The sequence below is a fragment of the Crocodylus siamensis genome, chromosome 14 (genome assembly GCF_052110815.1).
Source record: "Crocodylus siamensis isolate JL-2025a chromosome 14, ASM5211081v1, whole genome shotgun sequence".
NCBI classification, from domain to species: Eukaryota; Metazoa; Chordata; order Crocodylia; family Crocodylidae; genus Crocodylus; species Crocodylus siamensis.
Window position 1 is genome coordinate 381,485 of NC_143408.1, and position 19,535 is coordinate 401,019.

Consider the following 19,535-nt stretch of genomic DNA (forward strand, 5'->3'; position numbering starts at 1 on the left):
CCTAGGGCTCCTTGGGCTAGAAAAACAGACGATTCAGGGCAGGGGGAGAAGCCCAACATTTGGCCTGAGAACTCAGAGTGAAAAGGTTTAGCTCTCCGCTGGAAGTGCTCCTGTTCTTTAGGAAGTGCGTTTCCAAACAATGTACAGGTTTGGGCCAGAAAGGAAAGGATTTCCAAAGCTGAAGAGAAACTATCCAAAGCAACCACACACCTATTTTTGCCAAACTAATAAACTTGGCATCCAAATAAAGCTCGCAGGAAGTTGTCTCTAGTTGATTTTAGGGATTACAACAGACCACAGGGAAGGAGGCAGTCCTTTAGCCATGCAGGGTCCAGGCAACTGAAGATTTTCAAGGTCAAAAACATCAGCTCAGATAGCACCCAGACAGCTACTGGAAGCCAGTGCAGACTCTAAAGCATGGACTAACATGCTCTGGTTGACTCCAGTCCTGTCAGTGCACAGGTACCAGCTGCAGCTTCCAGATAGTCCAAGGGCAGCCCTGCATACAGCACATTGCAACACACTTGAAGTTACAAAGGCAAGGAAGACAGTGGCCAAATTTGATTCTGAAAAGAAGTCACAGCCTTTGCACCAGATGGAGCTGGTGAAAAGGGCTCCTGGCCACAGCCAAAACCTAAAAATCCACGTGCAGCAAAGGATCCAGGAGCACCTCAGTGCTTCAAAACCAAGTGACAATGAGACGCCAAACCCTATCAGTGATTGGAGTCCCTATCCCCCAGATCTGCCAACTACCATCACTTCTGTTTTGTCTGGATTCACCTTTGATTAGTTATTCTGCACTGGATCCACAACTGTAGCCAGGCACTGGGTAAGGACTGGGACTGCTGGGCCTTGTAAAACGGACAGAACTAGGCGTCATCGGCATACCAATGGTACCTCACTACACAGCTCCATGTGCTCTTGCTCATGGAAACCAGAACAGCAACATCTCCTGCCAGCTTAGGAATTCAGCTGATCAGGGATCCAGGCAGCTTCTGTCTAACAAAAGGACATCAGCCACAACACAGTTCAGACTTTTAGATCATGGCACGGGGTATACTCAGGAATAAAAGTACTCTCCCAACACAGTTCTGCATTGGAATAACAGTTACTTTTCACGGAATAAACTTTAAGGTATCAGTAAACAGCAATTAGGAAAACAGAAAATTCTATAAACCATGCAATTAGTCTAATAAAAGATTTCACCCTCAAAAATATCCTTGCTTGTCATGTTTGCTCTACCATCACACCTACATCACTCTAATAGTACCAAATTGTTACAGCTCACATTTTGTCCTAGGTCAGACCCAGTCATTTGATTCTAAATTCTCTCATTCTACATGGAACTGTTATGCAGTCAAATTTAATTTAGCAAACAGGACCTTTTTAATCTCAAACACCAGAACCCTTTTCTTGTAGCTCTGACCTTGTGTCTGAAATGTTCTTACCCAGTCTGAGGTGCTATCAGTCACACAGGTAAGACAAACTGTTTCTAATATCAAATTATATCTAATCTGTATTTAAAGTGCTGAGGTCTAGGACTTGTGGTGTGATCGCAGAAAAAAGCTACCTGATCTTTGACCGTCATGCATCCACCCAGCAATAAGCATCGCTAAAAACATTTGATTCTTGCAAAGGAGAAAAAGAAAAACAGCAAATAAAAAACAAACGTACCACAGTGTAAATTAAATACAGAGAGAGAATCTGGGGAACAAATCTAGAAATGAAAGAAAATGTATCAATGACCTACTCCTGTATTCCTCAATGTTCTCCAGTATCACCATTCTTCCATTAGACTACAGGTCTCCAGGCACTTCTCAATAGCCAGTCAAGTGTACCTTTCAGCACCTTTACCTCCAAACACCTGCTCCAGTTCCATCTACATAGGTGATTTTCTGTTCACAAATGAGCAGAAGTAGAACAGAATTTCATAGAGCCCACTTCCCACTACTACTTCTTCACTGAGCCCATTGTGGAGGCAGAAGGCAAAGAGCACAAACTTTCAGCTCACCAATTCTCATGGCCTCGTCCCTTATAAATGCCTGGGATCTGGTGTTTGAAAGCCCTGTTGTCTATATCTATAATGACAACAGGTTTCTGCACTCAAATTCAAAACACGAATGATACCAAAGCTCTCGTTTCCATAGTATCCAGGAACCTCACAATCTTTAATTCCACTGGATTCAGCCTGAGAGTAAGAATTCAGAATAGCAATGTCAGGAGTCACTATCTGTAGCATGTAGTGGTAACTGTCACAGTTTGGTCCATGTTTACCTGAATATATTGAATAGTGTTCAATTATTAGCTATTCACAATAGTGTCCTCGCGACATACCTGTGAGGCACAGAATGTTATAAGTCCCATTTTATTTTGGGAGAGCTGAGGCACAAAGGGTCTAAGGGACTTAAGATCACACTGGAAGTTTGTGGCAAAGCAGAGACTTGAACTTAGCACCTCTAAATACCAAAAATCAGGCCCAAGACATGGAACTGATTGTGCTGGAGCAAGGGATCAATGCAGGAAACGTCATACAAAGAGGTGGATTTTGAGGTGGCTCCTAAGTCAGGGAAGCAGAATACTGTTGCAGAAAAAGAACGAAGCCTTTAGAGAAGATGGACTGCAGGAAAACAGAATTAAGTGCATAAGTGGGAGTGCAGAGCAGCAAGACCAGAGATTAGGTGAGGATGAGGAGCTCCAGTGAGCATAAGGTTTGCCCAAATTATTGAAGACCCCTGGAATATAAAAATGGTCAAAGAAACAGGTTGTTTCTTGTAGGAAAAGAGAATCTTTTGTGACAAATATGGTGAAAAACAGCTTCTCCAGCACTCTGTTGACCCTAGCATATTTGGAGCCTGATCTTACATTTCAACTCCACAGGGATTCCTGAAGTACACAGAATCAGGCCTTTGAGGACAGCTCACTAGGCCCCTGAGAACCCAGACAATTTTCATTTAGGCAGACTGGAGGGAAATGGACGTCATTTTAGGACAGACCTGATTCATTCAGTGTGGATGGCAAAACTCAGCTCATTGTTCCATGTTACCCGAGGGGATGCAGGCTATAGCAACTCAGGACAGATAAACCCCCAAGGAACACTGTTACTCACACTCAACCCTCCTACGTCAGTTTCTAGAGCCCCATAACTTTTCTGAATCTACCATAACTCCTTCAGACAAAAGATACTGGCACACAAAGCAACCTCTGTGTCTGGAATGGACTGTCTCCATTCTGAGGTCAGCCCAGGTATGTAAAAGTTGCCATGTGATCAAGTACTTACGAGTGTTTTTCAGAAGCAGAAGAGGGTTGCTGTCAACAACATCCACTTTGGGAAGCTTTTCAAATTACTTAATTTTTAATTTAATTTTTAAAAATAGATTTTGCTCATAAAAGTCTTTTTCCTGTTTAAATGGAATTACATGTTACATTAAGTGGAAAAGTGCATTGCAGTCAGCCACACTAATGTTGGCACCCAATTACTTCCTCTGCAATGCGAGTAGTTGACTTTAATGTGGCCAGACAGTGAGAAAGGTTCTTTCCAAAGCAGTAGAATACCAAAATCCCACTGTCACTGTTGAATGGGAAGTGTACAGCAACTGCACAGAGTCTTGGAGGGGGAAGTCCTCATACAAAATTATTTTAAAACTAGCTCAAATGCGAAAGTTGCAGCATATCCCAAATACTACCTTGTAAACAGCTTTTCCATTTCAACTGAACCCATTTTGCTTGCAATTGTTGCTGCTTGGGTACAAGTGCTCCTCTTTTCCTCACTCTGTTTTCATGCATCTTCATAACAAAACATTAACATGAGAGTTGCCAGGGCAATATTCTGTTTGCCTGTAATCTGAGACAAGTGCAGGGAAGAAATGAGGTCCAAGAAGGTCCTCAGAGCATATCTTCCCTCTACATCTGAAGTTCATGTGGCCGGTGTTCTTTTTTGACTTCTGGTACCTCATAAATGTATGCCTATAACAGTGCTGTTACTCTTGAGTTTGATGCTGATGGTCTTTGGGATTCTTGCCTCTTTTTCTTACATAGAACTAGAAACAAGAAATACAATTCAGATTTCAAATAATTAATTTAAAAGATGCACTTTTTGTGTTATGTCTATTCACTCAGTGCATTAATTTTACCTGTCTTTATACTGAATGCATTTGTGGCATGCATGGTCCTGGTCACAAGTCATTTGGGTCAACTCTACTTAAAAAGTCTGCACTTGAAATAGTTTTCACTTACCCTAAATAAACACACTCTGTTTTGGGACATAGTTTCGTCAGTTTCAAACTAAATCAGGAATGAAGCCAGCTGAAGTGTCTATGTTGAAGAGTGAGTTCTTTCATACTGCTGGCATTCTTGTTGAGTTTAAGCTCATCCAAATTACAGGAGTACAGAGATCATTACCTCTTCTTACAAACTATGCACTGAGAGACAGTGTACTAAATTAAACATGAAAGGGAAGACTTAAAAAAGTAAGTGGGATAGGTCCAAGACTTTCAGGGATAAAGCACTGTCCCTGAGAATCAGGAATCTGGGGTTCTGTTCTCAGCTCCATCATAGACAGTGTGTAGCCTGTGCTTCAATTTTCTGATATGCAAAGTGAGGAAAATCCTGGCCTCCTTCATAGGCACTGTGTGCCTGAATTTGTATTTGAACGTATGCGGAGATCCTCTGACACAAGGCACAAGAGACTGGCAAAATGAAAGCATAAAGAACTGCTAATTCTCGCAATGGAGCAACTACCACTGCTGTTCAGCATCTCTTCATGCGTCTCGAAGCAATTTACAAATTAATGATTTTGATACTGGGGCTCCAGTGACTGAGACCAGAGGTAGCAGCCAAATATATAGCTATGTTACTTTTTATAATAAGGGTGAGATCAGTCAGGTTTCGGATGAAACAGTGGGGCACAAGTTTTGTTAGAATTTTATAAAGTCACAACATGAACTAACTAAATGTATCTGAATACAAGACCTGCAACTGGCTCCATATGGACAGCCCCTGACACCCACCCAAGTCTAACTGCACGATTTGGAAGACAGAGTCTCACAGAACATGCTGCAAGAAGCCAGCTCTGCAGTCCTCTAGGCAACAGAATCTTATTGGGGAATGGACTCTGGGCCTCAGCTGCAGTGGAACAACACAATCCAGTAGCAGGAGCGATGCAGGCAGTGCAGGACAATGTTCTAAGATGAAGTTCCACTAACTCCAGCATAATGCTGTCATGTTTCAAAGAATGCTGACATTCAGCATGTTTCTAGCTTACAGAAACTGCAGCTGGAAATTATCAGTACTTAGGTTATATATATATATATATATATATATATATATATAAAAATATAAAAATAAAAGCCAGAGGATTATTTTAGCTTTAAAGATTTTCCATTTGATACTCACTGACTATGTGAAATAACAGTCAATTACAGCCTTTAAAGACTACAAGCTGTCTTCTAATTATGAAACTATGTGCCATTTTGTAAATATGGCTGGGATCAGCTTGGTCTCAAAAAGGAGGCTTTAGATATAATTTTGGACTATTTAGTTACTGAAATGGAATTTTCAGTGCCTGCCAAAACGAATCCCATTCAGTGCAGTGCAACAGGTGTTGGAATTCTAGCAGCTGCCTGCAACCAACATCTGGTAACAGTTAGGAGTTTAAAGGAAGTTCTGTAAGAACTGCTTATACATAAAATCTATTCATCAGTCAAATCTATGAGCCATATTCAGCCATCGCTTGCATTGCGCATAGTTCAGATTTTTATGTAGTTTACAAAAAATTGGAATTCTGGTCATGAAATGTCAGGAATCTCAGGCACTTTTCCATTTTAACAGCGTGTGCACATTTTTGGTGTGACTGCATTATTGTGTCGAAGAGAAAGGGGATGTAGTTTATGGGAAAAGGTGCAGATAGATTTAATTTAGCTCAGAAGGGGTCCAATTTACATGCCGATTGCATGCACACTCCACTATCAAATGATCTCTCAACCAAGGAAAAAGAATTTTATCTTCAAGGCCTCTATCAGCTGTCAACGGAACCATTTAAGAGCAACAGTGTTCAATTATCAGGTAAACACTGACCAAATTATGACAGGGTTACCACTAAATACTACAGATAGTGACTCCTGACATTGCTATTCTGAACCGCTCCCTTCTCCTGAAATTCTTACTCTCAGGCTTAATCCAATGGATCTACATATTCATTACAACTAAGGTGGGAGAATTATTCCATTAATAATTATTCCATTATGTTTGTTTATGCAAAGCCCCAGGAAACTTGTCTTTGTTCACCTAACTACCAAGCTAAGCTGGCAGCAAGCTATGACAGTGGCAAGGTGCAGCTCTAGTGAGCACTCAGTGTAGGTCTATTGGGCACCTAAATGGAAAACAGTGGGCACTAGCTGGTACAGTGCGCATCTTTGTCAAGTTAGCGGGAAAAGCTCATAACCATTGGTCTATGTCGTTATTGGCCTTTTGACAAAACTCAAGTGCAACCAAACTGAATTGGATCCAAAAGGCCTCAGTAGAAGACCTTTGATTTTTCCTTATAGAGATAGGCTTTCCTCCTTTTTCTTCTTCGATCAAGAAAGTAGGGCATATATATTCCTAGCTTCTTAGGTGCTGTTTCTATTTTAACAGAAAAGACTCTGTAAAGGGAGAAAAAATGCAAAAGGTAGGAAAGGGGCTATTTTTCTCCTAGTTAGGGGAGTGACAGAATACTGGCAAGCTGCTGACATTTGCAGTTAAGTCTTGGGTTTCTGACATGTAGAATACTAAACAATTTTATCCTGGGACAAAGTGTAATCATTCAGAAGTCCATGTTCATTGTCCTGGGATAAATCCTAAAAACGTTCACCGCACCTTGTCATGCATCCACAGATGCATCACAAGCAGGTCCAAGGAGGTGATCCTCCCCCCTCTGTGCGACACTGGTCAGGCCACAGTTGGAGTACTGCGTCCAGTTCTGGGCACCACACGTCAGGACAACATCAGGAGGGTCCAGAGGAGGGCCACTCACATGATCAGGGGGCAGCCGGGCAGGCCTACGAGGAGAGGCTACCGGACCTGAACCTGTTCAGCCTCCACAAGAGAAGACTGAGAAGGGATCTGGTGACCGTCTATAAACTGGCCAAGGGAGACCAGCAGGCAATGGGAGAGTCCCTGTTCCCCCGAGCACTATTGGAAGTAACAAGCAATAACGGCCATAAGTTGTTAGAGAGTAGATTCAGACTAGACATTAGAAGGCACTACTTCACAATCAGGGCGGCTAGGATCTAGAACCAACTTCCAAGGGAAGTGGTGCTCGCTCCTACCCTGGGGGTCTTTAAAAGGAGGCTAGATAGACACCTTGCCGGGCTCGTTTGACCCCAGCACCCTTTCCTGCCCAGGGCAGGGGGTCAGACTCGATCTATTCAGGTCCCTTCCGACCCGACCAACTATGAAACTATGATAAGAAGTACTAACAGTTCATCCTGGGACATCACAAAATGCATATGACCAGTTAACCTCATCATTGAATCGATGGCAGAAAAGTGCCAGTGCATTTAACCACTCACTAAACCCTGATCAGAAGGGTGATGCATCTACATGCCAATCCAGGACAAACACAGGCACAACTTGTCCAGGGACAAATGTAATGTCTATTCCTAGCTATAATGTCTGAGAGTGACCAGGCTTTTCTTATTGTACCATCGCCACTTAGGTAACTCTTATAACTAGGTTATATAAGAATCAAAGAATAAGACAACTGTATTTCATGCAATCGTTATCTTGTACTTTATCTCCCCTGGTTACAATGTACTGAAAAAAAAATTAGTATTGAATTAAAATAAACCCTTGAAGTGACTGGATTCTTATCACCCTGAGGAGCTCCAGTGGGAGATTCCACATCCTCTTACCTTTAGTTACTGCAGGAATAATTCCATATGCTGCTGCGTCTATCCACATACCAGCTCCTGAAAATCACTAAAAGGCAACACACAGAAACAGCAGTTGTGCTGTAGGTGATTATACAAAGTTCTTGTTGAAGAACTGCTCAAGTTAAATAAAACCCTGAGTGAACTGTGGTACCCAGTGCCAAATGGGGAACTCCCATACAAGCCAGCAACAGTCTCACAGTCCTTTATCTCCCCAATCATATCATGGTTATTCTTAGGTCCAGCTTTAGTTATTCTCACTTAAACTCTCCCAGGACCATATGGAAATAAAAGCAGCTTGTCTTAAATATTTGTAGTAATACTTTAATGGATCCTCTCCTATGTAGCATAAAAGGGCAGCTGCAACCAGCGCCCATTATAAAGCTCTATTTTAGCCCCTTCCCAAACTTTGGTCTACAAAATTAGTCAGTCCCCAAACTCATAGATTTACTGTAAAGGTAAAGGAAAATGTTCATGCAGGCACACTCGGAAGAGCTTCAGAGTTACAGGTCACTGAACAATTAACCTAATATCAAACTGATTTATCTAATATTCATCTCCTGTTGCTCAAAAATGGCTTTTTGCTGGCGCTTCACAAATTCCACATACCTAAAATAGTATTGCTCAATCTTCCAGCCCCATGGGCCAGATCTATTGTGGGGTTGGTTTGTGGGTGAGACCTGATGTATCAGCCTGGTCTCATGTGGTAGATCTGGCCACACATCAGTGTGATTCAGCACAATGGACCATACATTTGACAGTAGGGGAGCAATGGCAGTGTTAACTGTCATGGTTCTGGAAGCTGTAACAATTAATGCTGCCACCCCCATCCTGCAGCCAAAATTTCTGAACCTGTGGGCCAGATGACACGGCTCCATGGGCCACATTCAGCCTACAGGCCAGAGATTGAACCCCACCGATTTAAAATATTCCTGGAAACATATGCACAAGCTACACTTGAAGAAAATATCCTGCAATTAAACAAAACTCTGTTATTCTTTGTAGGTATTTTACTATTGATTTCAATGAGACCAGACTCTTAATTTACACATGCACACCCCCACTTAACTAATGAAATAGGTCATGAAGTCATTTCATATTCTGGAGCTGTAATACAGATTTTCCAGTTAACACTTAAAATAACAGACCTGTGCCAAGACAAGAACTCATTAGTCTGATTTAATCAACATCTTGCTCTTCTTCCTCCGTGTGTTATGGAAGAGAGGCCACAGCAGGAAGCCAAGTGGCATTCTGAAGTGAAACTGCTACATTTACTTCCCTAAGGACATCTGATGTGCTAATGGGTTACAGCAGAAGCAGCAACAGCAGATTGGTTTTGTCAGATTAATGAAGACACTTACTAGCTGCATGAGAATACACACTTCTGTTCAGGAAAATCCAAATGTAATGTCTGTTCTAAGGAGCAGTAACAACAAGACTGATCCTGCCTCTGGGGAATAAAAGTAACTCTGAAACAAAATTACAAGGAAAGGATAATTAGAGAGCACATTCAAAATAAGAATGTAATTTGAGTGGTGCATAATAAAAGGATAACATTATTATTATATGGTCGTGATGAATGGATACCCATTAATCATCCATGGAGCACAACAAGCTGATCTTTCTGTAGTATATTATATTTTAAATCTTCATACACTGCTTGAAATCGTAATGATAAATGATTTATAATAACTTATTTGTACACAGCATGCTTAATCAGAGAAGTAAGAGGCTATCTGTCATTAGGGCATTTAATTACACTTTTTCAGTTGTTCCCCCCCTATTTAATTGTGAGCTAACTTGCTATGGAGGGCTGGGGTGAATAATAGACTATAGTAGTTATTCAGCTATCTTAGTACTTTATGAAAAGTTGGAAACCACATGAATAGAACACAGTCCCACATTTTCACAATTCAAAGACACTTTGCTTGGTTTGGAGTTTTCATTTTCAGTACCAGTTTAAACAATATATACTGATATCTACAAAATAATACGGCTTTATTTCACATACCGCTTTCTTTGTAGCGATTTGTAGTGACAGCAGTGGACTATTTGCTTGAGCAGGCAAAAGTATGAGTCCAATAGCTAAAGTTAAACAGAGTCTAAAAATAAAGCCCACTTTTAAAAAGTGACAGTAATTGGTCATGAACATCTTGGGTAGGAATATGTAGAATTCTTTCACTTGAAGCCCTTAAAATCAGTGCTCACCTCTTTGCAGAAGATAACTTACAGCTAAGCTATAGTCAATGAGCTAGCAACAGGAATCATTAGGTTAGGTTAGATACCAGGAGGCGCTACTTCACAGTCAGGGTGGCTAGGGTCTGGAACCAGCTTCCAAGAGAAGCTTCCAAGAGAAGCGGTGGAGGCTCCTACCCTGGGGGTGTTTAAGAGGAGGTTAGATGAACTTCTTGCTGGGGTTGTTTGACCCCAGTATTCGTTCCTGCCATGGCAGGGGGTCAGACTAGATGATCTGCTCAGGTCCCTTCCGACCCTAGAAACTATGAAACTATGAGATGAAATGATATGGCCTGCATTATGGAAGAGGTCAGTGTAAGACAGAACCTTAACCTATGAAGAAATCCTACCCTTAGAACAGTTTTACAGAGTTCAGTATAATTGTCATTTTAAAGAAAAGATAGAACAAATGACGAATGCAATAGAGAAGAGACTTGTCAGCCAAGATTAAAAAAACGAGATTCAATGACAGAAGAGAGCATGATCAAAGACACTGAGGGCACATTCAGAGAATTATACAAGAGTATCATGGCATAGTATTTTGTGATCATCCCAAGTACATAAAGGATTATAAAAGACAAAGACTATTTTGAAGCAAGTCCTGAAGCAGAGAAAGCTAGAGAAGCAGTTTGATGGTGGTCTACTAGAGCTGCAAACCAGGAAGCAGCTGGATTATTATTATTTGCATAAGTAGAGTTGGAGTCTTGTAGTGGCTGTGCTGGTTCAGGAAGATGCAAGAGGCAAGGGTTTTTTGTGGTATCTTTTATTAAATTAACTGTATAGAAGCATAAGCCCTTCAGAAGCAGTATAAAAAATTTTTTGCAAACTCCTGTTTCAAATTAAAATGACAAGACAAAGGCAAATGCCAAAGAATCAATTATTTTATTCAAGAAATTGGCTGTCAGCTCAAGTATTACAAAAGGTTATACTGAAACAGTTTAATTAAAATGGATTAATTCACAGTTAGCTGGGCTACAAAGGAATGGAAACACTTAATTAGCAGGTAGTAAATGCAGCTGGAGAAGGTGTTCAAATTTTGTAGGAGGATCACCAGGGCCTAGAAGGAACTGAGGCTGAACTTGCCTCATCATGAAGAAGTTGTTTGTTTTAACTCCCACGTAATCAAGAGTTGCAAAAATGCCCCAAGGAGTCTAGCAAAAGGAAATCAAATCTGTCATTCCTTTCTGCCACACAACATTCCACGCAAACACAACACCCTACCACACTGCAACGGAAACAATATACACGTGCTAAGAATCCCACATCAACTTCTGCAAAGAAAGGATCAGGAAAAAACCTGTGACAGCCTAGCCGAGTTCTAACTTGTTTCCAACTCTTCTAGGGAATACGAAGGAGTCCAGAAGAACAATTCCTGACAAATCAGGCTTCGCATGCTCTGAGGAACAAAGATCACGTGCATAGAAATGGTAGGTCCTGTGGTTTTCACTGACTTTATGGGTCCTTTTTTAACACCAACCAAAAGGAGGAGTATAAGCAAAGGCAACTGAAGGTTTAGGATGGAAGAAAGCTGGTTGCCTGGAGTATTTTGGAGTAAACTTGCCTTTAATGGAGCTAACAAAAAGGTATTTCAAACAGCAAAAAATGAAGCTTACAAACAGGGTACTGACCATGAATATAAAAAAAAAAAAATTATTGAAGCCCCCTTCCCCATCTTGAAATATTGTAGAAAATGAAGGAGACATGATTCTGGCTTTTATGAAAATGAGAAGGCAGGCTAGATATGCACTGTATAGACTAACTACATGAAATATATACATAGACGACAAGCTTTCACAAACCCAAGTTCACTTCATCAGACACTCCATCTATAAGGTACATGTCAACCCCGCTTGTCAAAATCAAAAGCAAAATACTGAGCAAGTTGTTGAAATGGGATGTTTTCCACAGGAATGGAGGATGTTTATTTTGGGGATTATTTCTGAAGAAAATTCTACTTCTCACAAAAAGTTATTTTAGACTATTCTTTTCTCTTGTGCAGTCGTATTCATCAGATATTAGAAAAGGTTCCCATTTGACATTAATTTGGTTATAGAAGTTTCACATGGCCTGAACTCTGATGTATAGACCGAGAAATCAATTTTTAAAAAGTTGGGAATCCCTGACAGCTAGAAGCAGTGAAAATATTCTCTTTTATTCTATTTTACTTGCTTCCTCAATAAATGAAATTTTAGGTCTTGCTCAAGATAGCACGAAACTGTGGGATATGCCTTGCATACTTATTCCAGATTTTTGTCTGAAAGAAACCGGGCGAGTGGCATTTAAGAATATCCTGCAAATCAAATTCTCCATGTTTGTGCTTGCTTTAAAAACCACACAAACATGCAGAAACAATCTAAAATTACTTGAGACTTGAACAGGAATGCTCACATAATCGCTGGAAATGTGCTTAATTCGTGTGGCTCAGTGGTTCAATGAACTAATGCGCAGAGCTGTCAGATCCTCTGCTTCTGTGGAACTCTATTCATATCCTGGCATTTGCAGTCCAGCCAGCAGCTTGTTTATCATATCCAGCATGCATTTCCGGATCTCCAACAAAGTGGTATTTATTCCGAAAAGGGGGAAACTGCAGTAATCCATTAAGTTCCATTAGCCTAAAGTGCAAAAAACATCTGCTGGGAGCACGAGCAAAAGAAAGTGGCTTGAGATGTGTAGGGGATCAGCTCCAGGTGCACATGGCACATAGCAAAATTTGTGCATGGGTAGGGGGAGGGTGAAGACGGGCAGGCCCCGTCTCTTCTCTTGGTTGCAGCTTTTTTGCACTGCACCAGTAACAAGAGAAAGCAGCCCTACCTGAGCATATAAAAACAATTGGCTGAAATCATAAGCAACCTTGCTGGTGTTGAGTAGGGGATCAGCTCCAAGTACACATGGAGCAGACAAAAAATTGCAGGACACACAGGCCCCATTTCTCTTTTTTTGCTGCACCAATGACAAGGGGAAGCAGTCTTCTCAACCCTATCACAGAGAGCAGGAGATATGCACTTCAGCCCACAGTAAATTTTTGAAAACCAATGTAAACTCACTGTCTGTTTTAAGATGCACCAGATGCCAGCCAGAGCCCAGAATCTAGGCCACATAGAGGGGTTTAGAAGCAATTTTACTTTTCAGTGCCCATGGGCTGTGTCCCATAAGAGACAGGTCAGAATAAGGAGCAGCCTATTATTATCCATAGGGACAGTCAGTACACTACAGGAAGCCCCAGCGCAGATGTTGGAGCTGGGTGGCTGATATTTTACAGTTGCTTTACATTCTGTTTTTGGAAGAGGAAAAAACTGCACTGATCTAGTTAGCAGAATGTTCTATATCTACTGCTTCTGCACATGTTGGACATCTAGATATTAGGGATTTAAAATATGCATGAAAAATCAGGCTATAATAGTTCAGATGTTTACCCAGTAATAAAATACTGGGTAAACAAAGATTTAACAGGGAACAATGAAAGGAAGGAGGAATAGCATCAGTTTCTCAAATTCCCTAAATAACTGAAAATAAAGAAAACTCAGCTCTATTTTTACTTGTTCTTGAGAAAGTCTTCATGATTCTACCCAAATTCAAGGCTTTTGACCTGGACTGAAATGTTAAACGGTTCTAGCAAAAATATCTTTCAGTTGATATGCAAATTAACCGTGCTCCTATCGAGAGACTGTAAGCTCTCTGGGGCCAGGATCTTTTTGTTCTTACTCTACGACTGAACAGTGCTTAGCAAGCACAAAAGGGGTCACAGGGCACCTTTACATAAATCATTGGGGGCCAACATTTTTGGCAGACATGCTACAAATTAGCCCCAGACCCTCCCCAAGTCCCATTCCGATCCCCTTTCCCTGCCTGAGCTGCTGCTCTGCTTTCTGCCCTGTGCTGGACTGATCTGTTTCTCTGTTTTCTGCCCTACCTGCCACTGTGCTTCCTGTCCCCTCCCGATCTGCCACGTGCCACACACATCAGCTGTGCGTGCCACAAATAGACCAGTTCTGAAATTAATTCACTTTCTACCTGGTGCTCATAGTAACAATAGCTATTGCTGTCGGTAGCTGTATAGAAGAATTACTGACCCAAAGGATTTAAAAATCCCTAATTCTGAGACATGATGCAAATGCTCTTTTGGGTTACAGAAACAATCCCAACTACTTATCTAACAAGAGGGTTTAACATGTAAAGGTTCCATTATGATTACAGTCCATATAGTGTTTAACAATAAATTAAATAAGAAACATTATTTCCAGGAAGCAGGCACATTTCTATGGCATTAGAGATTGTGGGGTATACAATGATTCAACCAAACACCTCTGAGAGAGAACTGCACTTAAATATAAAAATGGTCATGGCACAGAAGTGCCCTACTATTTGTTTTCCATTTTCCAATGACCTTTTAAGCACATGGAAGGAACTGTATTTAATTGCATGCAAGTATTTTGCATAGGGAATCTTAACTTCAAAAAAATTCAGTGTAGCACTGCATTGAGACATTCATTTAAAAGACAATCCTATCCAGAAGGAATACCCTAAAAGAAAACTGGATCAGCGTGCTCCTAAAAGTCTCTTCTCCATTATTTGCATTTTAAGACTGCTGCTTGCTGGATCAAATTTTGGGTTCACAGGTTCAAAGAGAAGCCAAGATAGAAATATACATTACAAAGCAAACAGAACACCAATGCTTTGGCTTTGAGCTGGTGCAGTTAGGCCACAGCATGCAACAAAACAAGATAACTGTTGCACTCTCAGCCAGGAGCAGCATTTTGACTATCAAAATTTACCTCTGAACCCATGCAATTTTAATTTTTTTTAACCTTTGATAAGTTTCATACTCAAATCTATTTGCCTCAAGAGATAAGATTAAGTTTTTGGTAGCCAAGTAATATAATTAGCTCAAAATATTATTTTCAAACTCTCTCAAGAGTCACTTCTTCCATAAAATCCCAAAACATCAATATAGCTACCTTCTCCTCACCTTATTTTGAAAGAAAAAAAAGTTAGACTGTGTTCCCTTCTAGGTTTCAAACAAAATCATGGATTTGGGACAGCTGTGCTTATAAAATCCTACTCCTGCATACCACTATCTGAAATTTCCTGCTAGTTCTATTTATTCCCTTTTAGACTGGGAAGGGTTAATAGCACAAGATTTTCAAGACAAACTGTTTCCTTTATCTCCCATGCCAGCAACAACCCCCTTTTGAAATATGACCCTCTGCTTTTAATCTGTCTCACTGCTTTTGAGTATCAGGTTTGGAGCTCTGTGTTTTCATGCTGGGAATCAAATCACAGCAATTTAGCTGACCTAGATTAAACATAATGGTCTAACTAGATGTATTTATACGATGAAGCAATCACATTCTATTCCCTGTTGAAAAGTGACATATCATATAATGGCACAGACCTGAAGAGTTATGCAGGATAAGCTTCCTCAGTCTGATTCTGAACACAGAGGCAGGCCCTCACTCGTTCTAGACTGATTTTCTCCAATGCAGTTAGCCCCCATTCCTTGAATGAATGCTTGTTACATTTCCTGTTGACAAAACAAGTTAAGAGCCTTATTTAGCCTCTCTAAAAGTACCTGCTGGTAGAACTGTGTGTTCTCTTTTCTCATTCACTGAACAGTCTGGATTTGAAGGACAAAAATGTTTTTGTAAAGCCTAATTCAAAGCAGAACTGTGCTACTACCTATAGGATAGTGACCACACCAACCACCAGAGCTGTTTCACAGAAAGACAAGAATTGATTAAACTAGATCAGAACAGCGGTATCCTGTGAGTAACTTTTCCTAAGAGTCCTCTTCAGAGTTTGCTTCCTAACTCTCCCAACCTCTGATACTACAAAGAATAGGAGCCTTTACCTAGCAGGTACTGAAACCACTGTATAAAAAGAAGTTTGTTAAGAAAAGTTTCCATTTGAACAGTAGCTGGCTTTGAATCACTGACATGTATGTGGGTACATTTCCACTTAGAAGGCATCATCCAGGAGGTTGACCCAGTCTCCAGCTAGTCAAAGGCCACGATAAACTAGCATGTAAATGCATGATCACACATCCTTTCGTAAATCTTCAAAGTCTGTTGTGGAAATTAAGTTACTATAATGTATCAGCTAAAAATTAATGAAGACTCACAATTAATTTAAACTTGAACACAGCCTTTCAAAGACAACAGAAAACACTTGACTGATCAAACATAAAACTAATTCCATAAATCCCTTGAATGACCAACCAAACGGACGAATGATTCATACTAGCCTCTTGTTTTTCCTAGGGTTACATATCAATTCTGTTAAATTATTAGTTGCATCTTTTCTAGGCTCACTGAACCCACAAAATCGTGAAATCTAAAAATGATTTTTTTCCCAAGCAAGGTTTAAAAGAGATCTCTAACTCTGAAGGAAAGTTAGTGCTTTACAGGCTTGTTTGTGGTGAACAGCAGTGAAGGGCACAAGGAAGTATGAATGGCAATTACCCTAACCTTGGAAAAAACAAATGTTAAACCAATAGCTACATTATATAGGAACTTGCCTATTCAAATCTCCACCCATACAAAAAACACAGAAGCAGTTATTTAGCTAATGAGCCTGCAAACTTGTGGCCATACACTGGACCCAAATAGTTATCAAAGTTCCCCATCCAGTGGTTGGATGTTGTAGGTACATCCTTCAACATTTCTGCAGATGAGAATCAGAGATCCTCTTGTGAGTTACAGGCATCAGTATTGAAATGATCCAGACTACAGCCACCCAAAAACTGTTCTACTGAGAGCAGTATGAGGCATCTCACAGCTGGAGCCGTTCATTGTTCAACAAAAATTGTAGGATGTTGAAGTGGTACCAAATTAAGAGTCTGAAGTGTTTTCACTACAGGAATTCCTTAAAGTAATGAGAAGTTGCCAGAGAGTTATTCTTTCACTGAAATTATAAACAAGAAGACTTTCAGTGGCTTTTATACATTGACTTTCCATCTAGTACATAATGCATTGCATTTGTCCAGTCATTAGGTGTATAGAATATGTTACCAGAAAACTCAGCCCCACCCCCAAAACAAAAAAAACCAAAACCATACTGCTACTGCCTACTAACTTGCTATTTAAAAAAAATGGAGTGGTGAAGTGAAGAACAAGCATTCAAAGAAGTTAACAACTTGACTTTCCCTTTTTGGTGACCACAGTTAGTCGTGTTGCACATAATCAGATTTGCTCCCATCCAACTTCCTTCAAATTTTAATACCCGTATCCAGCAATCCCCACCACTCTGGGCATTTCCTCTTGTTAAACCAAATAAGAAAGAGATCAACAGATTTCCTGTTATTCCTTCTGACTTGAAGTTGAACCTGGAACTCCTTACTAATCCAATCTTTCCCAACTGGGCCAACTGCTACATAGGGACAGGTCCAACTCCAGCCCTTTCACAGAAAGAATGATGTTCTGTCCACAAGCACTATTGCTGTGATATAAACCCATCAAAACGAGACCCACAAGTGAAGATCTAAATTTGGTTAATTAGTCAATCAATTCCTGATTATGAGACTGCATCAAGAGGCAAACTACTCCAATATCTGGTCATGGTGGTGACATTCCTCAAATGTTCCTCTAAGTCATTTAGACCGTTAGAAGGAGAATAGACATGATCCAGTACGGCAGCTTCTCTGCACACATTCATTTATCTATCCAGATCATTAAAGTATCTTTGAGAAAGGGAAAGAACAGTCAAGAGCTTAAAAGAAACAGCTCAAAATGCACTGTTCCCTCTCTGTCTCTCACATTGCCAAATTCTTCTTTTAATGCAGATGGACAGATGATAAATCTCTGGAGATTATAACACAGAAAAACAGCACAGACTAACATTGAGGCACTAATATGGAAAAATAAAGCAAGTTTATAGCAATGCAGATTTCTTCAACGCCTGGATGCAACAAACCAGATAGACAGGAAGTAAAAAAAGCTGCTCAAATGTTTTCTTCAAAGAATCTCATTTAAAGAAAAGGAAGAAACAAGGCTCTTCTCCAAATTATTTGCTTCTCTGTTCTTTGTAAGACAGAAAAACCAGGATGAAGAGACAAATCTAAAGGATTTAAAAATGATACCTGTGAGGAAGCACAGAAACACAACCAAAAGCATTAAAACCAGTTTCTGGCCACAACAGAGAGATTTGTTCTTCTTGCAGCAGATGAAACGGGGTGGATAGAGCTAATTAGCCAGAATGAATAAATATGCACACCATGCAAATACAAAACTTAATACGAATGTTCCAGGGTAACAGCCACAGGAAAGAATAAGTCCAAGAGGAGTGGATAAAGCTTGCGTAATAGATTTAAGATAGGTACGCTATTTTAAAACAGGAGCGTCCAGAAAAAATACAAGAACCTGAAAATAGTTGTCCTAATTTGCTCCCACATTTTTACAAAATAAGACAGTTAAAGAAAAAAATTAAGCCATTTCAGCTGTAGTACTGCAAATGTTTTTACACTTTTCTTCAAGTTTAGTGTTGAATTAGAAAGCAGTCTGTACTGAAAGTAACTGCATCATTGCAGTGTCTTTATATTTTACTTGACTTGAAGCTTAGAACAGAGACTATTGCATATGGTAGATAAACAGCAAAAAGAATGAGCTCCCCGTACCTGGACACAGCACACTTCTACCCAGATATTTCCTGTGGCCCTGCTTTCCTATCTGTCCCTACATGCAGGATTACAGGCAAAGGAGACAGTCACTGGTACCAACCATAACCTGGGATAAAGACAGGTGCTCAATTGAGACAACAGGGCAGGGCAATAAGCAGCACACATCAGGCTCCTGAACATCTGTCCCTGGGGTTTCAGGACATGCACTTAATCCCAGCCTGCTTGGAAGGGCAGAAGGGCTTTTGCAAATGGCAGTTCACTGCAGCAGGGTTTCTGAAAGTGGGTCCTAGAATAGGTCTCACCAATTTTTCAAGAGTTTTAGCTCTTGCTGGCAACTGAAACCTGTATACCTCAGTGCCTGTTAGAGCTGTCCAGAGGGCTGCAGATTGCTATTGCCTTCCCCCAGGTAGCTGGGCTCATTGCAGTTTTTATTAACTTGATATAACAGTGCCCAGTGTGCACTCATGGTCTCCTGGCCAGTGCCTATGGTACAGGTTGTGTCTACCAAAAAAGAGCTGAACAAAGACAATGTTAGACACCGCTTCTGAACTAGCTTTCAGAGGCTGGACTTCCCATACAGGGCATATGAAGTCCCTTGCTTCGGTTACAGAACGTTTGTAGACAGCAGAAATAGAGGGAGATAGGACATTACTAAAAAAAGTTAAAATATTTTAAATTTATTTTAGGGTTGGGGAATTCATCCACCAGCCTACGCAAGGCTCTAGCAGAAATGGAGAAACCTTACATGATAAGCCCAAGACATTCATACAGACTACCAGGAA

At 40.5% G+C, this 19,535-nt stretch overlaps 1 long non-coding RNA gene across 1 annotated transcript; it reads right to left on the reverse strand.

The window, feature by feature from the left end:
• Positions 1–3,576: 3,576 nt before the first annotated feature.
• Positions 3,577–16,045, reverse strand: LOC149853032 (uncharacterized). Its single transcript, XR_016439204.1, has 4 exons — positions 15,535–16,045; positions 9,269–9,376; positions 7,890–7,956; positions 3,577–4,037 (listed from the first exon to the last, which is right to left on the reverse strand). It is a non-coding gene; the product is annotated as an uncharacterized LOC149853032 (long non-coding RNA).
• Positions 16,046–19,535: the final 3,490 nt, after the last annotated feature.